The sequence below is a fragment of the Littorina saxatilis genome, linkage group LG3, assembly GCF_037325665.1.
Source record: "Littorina saxatilis isolate snail1 linkage group LG3, US_GU_Lsax_2.0, whole genome shotgun sequence".
Classification (NCBI taxonomy): domain Eukaryota; kingdom Metazoa; phylum Mollusca; class Gastropoda; order Littorinimorpha; family Littorinidae; genus Littorina; species Littorina saxatilis.
Genome location: NC_090247.1, coordinates 51752423 through 51759627, shown reverse-complemented (window position 1 = coordinate 51759627; position 7205 = coordinate 51752423).

Below are 7205 nucleotides of genomic sequence, written 5' to 3'. Positions count from 1 at the left end.
AGAGAGAGAGAGAGAGAGAGAGAGAGAGAGAGAGAGAGAGAGAGAGAGAGAGAGAGAGAGAGAGAGAGAGAACGAACGAACGAACGAACGAACTTTATTACTCAAGGATGGAGATGTTAGGCTCACGCCTAGTCTTAAAATCTGTCCCTGCTAAACTAAGACATAAAAATAAAGACAATAAAAGGACAATTGTCAGAGAGAGAGAGAGAGAGAGAGAGAGAGAGAGAGAGAGAGAGAGAGAGAGAGAGAGAGAGAGAGAGAGAGAGAGAGAGAGAGAGAGAGAGAGAGACAGCGAGAGAGAGAGAGAGAGAGGGAGAGACTGAGACTGAGAGAGAGAGAGTGAGAGAGAGAAAGAGAGAGAGAGAGAGAGAGAGAGAGAGAGAGAGAGCGGGGGTAAGTAGGGAGAAAAACAGAGAGTGCATTTTTTTTAGATTTTTTTTTTTTAAGGAGAATATTTAATTTTTCTTTGTGAGGTCGTAGATACTTCGGGAATTCATGGGCGTATCCTACCACAACAGAACAGGTGTAGAAAACAATGCAGCAAAATAGTGTACACGGCAATGGTATAATTTCGAATTAAAATAGTATTCAAAAAACTAAAACAAAAACAACAAAAATTAAAAGATAAAAGCACTCTGGGTTGAGGGGAGTGGTCATATAATAGGTGTGCTTGTTATTAAATGTGAACTGATGGTGTTTTTTTTTTATGTGTGTTTGTCTTAGTAGTGAATGTCCTTATAATTCCTATACAATGTTTTAAGTTAAATAATCGGCTACATCCAGTCTAGAATTCTCAAATCATTTTTTTCCATTTAAATAACAATTTAATGGACAATAAAGTGTTGTTTTTGTTATTGTTATTGTTATTGTATAAGAACATTCCGGAAGTACCAAGGGGTCCCAGATGAGCTATACTAATTAATCATTATTATTGTCCCTAGCAAGTTGTAGCATGGTTTCCCCAAGCTGTTAAACATCTTTTCCTTATACAGGGTGACCCAAAAAAAAGAGTACCCAAACAAAATTGAATAACTTTGTCAATTTTAACTTTTTTTTCTTTCTTTTTGAGGTGAGTCAAGCTAATCCACTGCATGGTTGGATGAAATAAAAGCTGTTCTCACAATGAACTATACTAATGATCAACGGACGTTTTGCATAGAGACCTATTTTCGTACAAAATCATACAGAGATGTGCAAGTACAGTTCCAGAGACACTTCGGTCAGCGCGATTTCTATCTTTGGGGGTTCCTGAAAGACAACGTCTACAGGAACAACCCACAGACAATCACAGAACTCAAGAGAGCCATCACAACAACCATTCGCGGAATCTCGCAACAGGAGTGTGTGCGGGTGATTGATAACTTTGCGCGGCGAGTTCAAGTTTGCCTGCAGCGGCGTTTGGAGCATGTTCTGTAGAATGAGCATAACTTTCCTGAAAGACAAGCTAGAACGCTAAAATTTTCTGTGCAAATCATGCAGAGGCTACTTGTGTGTGTAAATAAATTTTATGAAGATTGCTTTATTTTTGTTCAATTTATGACGTTTTGTTTGGGTACTCTTTTTTTTGGGTCACCCTGTATGTATTTTAAATTTTAAAACACGTTTACCATGCAAAGAACATTATTTGCATCCGAAGAGTTGTAAAACCGCTATAGAAAATGTTTTCCGGTTGTAAAAGACAAGATCAATGTATGATAAGCAATTCAACACACACAAATCCAAATACAGAAAGATTGCTACTGTTCCAAAATCAGAACAAAACAAGTCGCGTAAGGCGAAAATACAACATTTAGTCAAGCTGTCGAACTCACAGAATGAAACTGAACGCACTGCAATTTCTCAGCAATATTGTACTACGTTGCAAGCCCCTGGAGCAATTTTTTTATTAGTGCTTTTGTGAACAAGAAACATTTAACAAGTGGCTCTATCCCATCTCCCCCTTTCCCCGTCGCGATATAACCTTGAACGGTTGAAAACGACGTTAAACACCAAATAAAGAAGCCAGTAAATTGGCTTGAAATTGCCGAGTGTTTGAGGTGTGGGTCTTTAGTTTATTTCAAGCGTGACCCCATTTTTAAACAAGTCGCGTAAGGCGAAATTACAACATTTAGTCAAGCTGTCGAACTAACATAATGAAACTGAACTCACTGCATTTTTACAGCAAGACCGTATACTCGTAGCATCGTCAGTCCCACCGCTCGATGCAAAGGCAGTGAAATTGACAAGAAGAGCGGGGTAGTAGTTGCGCTGAGAAGGATAGCACGCTTTTCTTTATCTCTATTCTTTTTAACTTTCTGAGCGTGTTTTTAATCCAAACATATCACATCTATATGTTTTTGGAATCAGGAACCCACAAGGAATAAGATGAAATTGTTTTTAAATCGATTTCGGAAATTTTATTTTAATAATAATTTTTATATTTTTAATTTTTAGAGCTTGTTTTTTAATCCGAATATAACATATTTATATGTTTTTGGAATCAGAAAATGATGAAAAATAAGATGAACGTAAATTTGGATCGTTTTATAAAAAAAACATTTTAATTACGATTTTCAGATTTTTACTGACTAAAGTCATAAATTAATTTTTAAGCCACCAAGCTGAAATGCAATACCGAAGTCCGGCCTTTGTCGAAAATTGCTTGGCCAAAATTTCAATCAATTTGATTGAAAAATGAGGGTGTGACAGTGCCGCCTCAACTTTTACAAAAAGCCGGATATGACGTCATCAACGGTATTCATCGAAAAAAAGAAAAACACTTCCGGGGATATCATTCCAAGGAACTCTCATGTAAAATTTCATAAAGATCGGTCCAGTAGTTTAGTCTGAATCGCTCTACACACACACACGCACAGACAGACAGACAGACAGACAGACACACACACACACACATACACCACGACTCTCGTCTCGATTCCCCCTCTACGTTAAAACATTTAGTCAAAACTTGACTAAATGTAAAAAGATGAAGACAAACTGGCTGAAGAGTGAACTTGTTTACGCACGCTCTTTTCAAGCACACAATCAGAAACGGACCGACAAACAAAGAGTGAGAGAACGAGCGAGAGATTGAGAGAGAAAGCTACAGAAAAAGAGAGCTAGAGGACGAGAAGGAAGAACACGTACACGAACACACACACACACACAAACACACACACACACACAAACACGCGCGCGCGCGCGCACGCACGCATATACACGAACGCTAACGGACCCCGCCCCCCCTAACACACACACACACACGCACACACACACACACGCACACACGCACACACACACAAACACACACACGCAAACACACGCACACGACCGCAAACACAAACACAAACACACACACACACACACACACACACACATACACACAAACACACACACACACACACACACACACACACACACACACACACCACATAGGCGCTCGTGCACACGCACACACGTACACCCATGAGCTATCACTCTTACAGACAGATAGGCTAAAAATTAAAAATGCACTCTCTTAAGATAAGTTCTATATCAGGTTCGTAGGTGTTTGTCTGCCTGTCTACTGCAGGGACCTTTGTGTCGACATACTAGTAAATATAACGTTTTATCTTGTCAATAATAAACGTTCCAATCCCTACCATTTTTGTTTTTACATTTAGTCAAGTTTTGACTAAATGTTTTAAAGGCACAGTGCAGCTCACAGCCTTCGTTTTGCGTTTTTGTTGCAGCTGAGTGCATTTACAGTTCAAAAATCCTCCTATGGTAGTAAAACAAACCCAAAACTACCCAACGACGACATCTGTGAAGCTCGACAGTTTCTTGTTCACGCGAGTGCATAAATTAACCTAGTTATTACGTGGTGTTTGGTCGGAGTTCGATTCAACTGAGTGATTCCGGCCTCGATTTTGTTTTACACAAACTCATGATGACGTCTGACATAGTTTGCTAGTGACGTGTCTTTTTGTGCATGATGTGGTGATCTACCTGATCTAAATTTAGATCCAAAAATAGGTCAAGACAAGCCGGGTCCGAGTTCGAAATTAATTCGTAAAAATATCGCAGTTCTTGACTCTTTGGGTGCAAGTCAATGAAACTTGGTAGTTCTTCTAACGGATAGCTGCCTGAGGTATGACTAAAAGCCCCAGGGGCTCCGTGCACCTGGATTTGACAAGTTCAGTACCTTTAACATAGAGGGGGAATCGAGACGAGGGTCGTGGTGTATGTGTGTGTGTCTGTCTGTGCGTGTGTGTGTGTAGAGCGATTCAGACTAAACTACAGGACCGATCTTTATGAAATTTTACATGAGAGTTCCTGGGAATGATATCCCCGGATGTATTTTTCTTTTTTTCGATAAATGTCTTTGATGACGTCATATCCGGTTTTTTGTAAAAGTTGAGGCGGCACTGTCACACCCTCATTTTTCAATCAAATTGATTGAAATTTTGGCCAAGCAATCTTCGACGAAGGGCGGACTTCGGTATTGCATTTCAGCTTGGTGGCTTAAAAGTTAATTAATGACATTGGTCATTTAAAATCTGAAAATTGTAAAAAAAAAATTATTTTTATAAAACGATCAAACTTTACGTTCATCTTATTTTTCTTCATTTTCTGATTCCAAAAACATATAAATATGTTATATTTGGATTAAAAACAAGCTCTAAAAATTAAAAATATAAAAATTATGATCAAAATTAAATTTTTGAAATCAATTTAAAAACACTTTCATCTTATTTCTTGTCGGTTCCTGATTCTAAAAATCATATAGATATGATATGTTTGGATTAAAAACACGCTCAGAAAGTTAAAACGAAGAGAGGTACAGAAAAGCGTGCTATCCTTCTCAGCGCAACTACTACCCCGCTCTTCTTGTCAATTTCACTGCCTTTGCATCGAGCGGTGGGACTGACGATGCTACGAGTATACGGTCTTGCTGTAAAAATGCAGTGAGTTCAGTTTCATTATGTTAGTTCGACAGCTTGACTAAATGTTGTAATTTCGCCTTACGCGACTTGTTTAAAAATGGGGTCACGCTTGAAATAAACTAAAGACCCACACCTCAAACACTCGGCAATTTCAAGCCAATTTACTGGCTTCTTTATTTGGTGTTTAACGTCGTTTTCAACCGTTCAAGGTTATATCGCGACGGGGAAAGGGGGAGATGGGATAGAGCCACTTGTTAAATGTTTCTTGTTCACAAAAGCACTAATAAAAAAATTGCTCCAGGGGCTTGCAACGTAGTACAATAATTATGACCTTGCTGGGAGAATGCAAGTTTCCAGTACAAAGGACTTAACATTTCTTACATACTGCTTGACTAAAATCTTGACAAACACTGACTATATTCTATACAAGAAACACTTAACAAGGGTAAAAGGAGAAACAGAATCTGTTAGTCGCCTCTTACGACATGCTGGGGAGCATCGGGTAAATTCTTCCCCCTAACCCGCGGGGGGAATTTACTGGCTTTGGGAAAACAGACTTGATAACTTCTGAAGACAAGTGACATACAGCAGGTGTTACTGCAACGCAGATATGTGGACTTTATCAGAGGAGGCAGCAATTTCTGAAGACGTCCATGAACCATTCTGTTGCACGGTAAACAGGGTGGCATTTTTAGTGCACTTTAAGCTTTCATGCATACTTAGATCAAGCCACTGCACTTTCTTTTGGCATTCTGATGTTGAAAAACAACTTTTAAATGTTTTGTACGTTGATTTGAACATTCCCCAAGAAGGTCTTTTTTGGTCAAAATGTGTTATTTCTGTGATTTGTTTTGGCTAAGATCTGTACAACGAACCATTTGTCAACACAATTCGTTTCCTTTTTCTATTTAAAAAACCCAAATTATTTCGTGTTTTTGTGTGTTTGTATTGCTTCCCTGCTCTTTATCCCTGCTGCTGTCTTTCCTGATGCATTCTTTACAGACTCTGAACTTCCGCGAAATGTATTTTAATATAAAAATAAAAAAAGTAAATCATTGCCAGCCCAAACAATCTATTATCATGTTGCGTTATACTGCTGGAACAGCGTCATTGCGGTGTTACAAATCATGACAGACACCTGAGCTGAGCCAGTGCGTCTGTCGTCAGTAGGTTGTGCATAACTATATAGATAAGTCTTTGCTAGAGGGATGCATGTTAATGGATGTGTACGGCAAGGTTTAAAAAAGAAAAAAAAGAAGAAAAAAGAAGATCGTCTTTGGTTGGAGTCATTCTGATCATCATCGTTATACGCTATCGCTTTAGTCCCTCTGACCGGACGCTAAAGTCCTACGCGAATCTATCAAAACAAGAATACAGAGTCATCTCCCATTTGTTGTTTGCGAGCAGTGTTCGCGAGACGAAAATGATTGCAGATTGGCCGACTTCGACAGTGATCTCCGTTCTGTTCTTCACAGTTATGATAAAGACATCGTTTTAAGGTCAAAACAAGTCGAAATTTTGATACTGCTGCCGGAAGGAGACCGTAATATATGGTTGCATCACTGTCAAAAAATCGTCTGCTCCAGCGAGTGCCGAAACCAAACGGTTGATTATCACGTGACACTTTTGCCATATATAGAGTTGTTTGCACAGTAAATACAGCCGCGAAAAATAGCTCGCTTGAAACTGTCTTACATATATATCGATTCCTTTGTAATTTAAAAATTACACAACACCATGAAAAATCATTATCGACGATCGCGAATCTGCTTACATCCATAACACATTACGAAAAGATCTAAATATGTAAAAAAAATCGATTTCCTCGCCAGACAAGGAAAACCAAGGCATCCTGTCAGGGATAGAATGAGCCGAACTCATTTTGACCTGAGTTCAGGATGTGGTTGGAGTATTTTGGTGTCGAACGGCGTAAAAACGTTAACGCACAAACAATGGTGTAACGACACCAAGACAAACTGGAGAAGAAACATGCCATCAACAGAACACACATTTCACACAACCGCAGAGGAAGGAGTAATGTTGCACGAGTATTTTTCAAGAAGAGAGAACAACAAACGAACCATTTGTCAACACAAGCTCGTGCACTATAATGAGCAATAGAGGACAGGTTTACAACCTTTTGCCACCATTCATGTACTTAGCAGCACCCAAAGCGTACCTGTTCCGAGCTCCCCCCCCTCCCCCCTCCTCCCGCTCCTAAAAAATGCGAACGTGTGATAGTGCACATGAGCTAAAATGGTGACACCTGAGAAAAATGCGTTCTGCCACAGTAAAATGGAA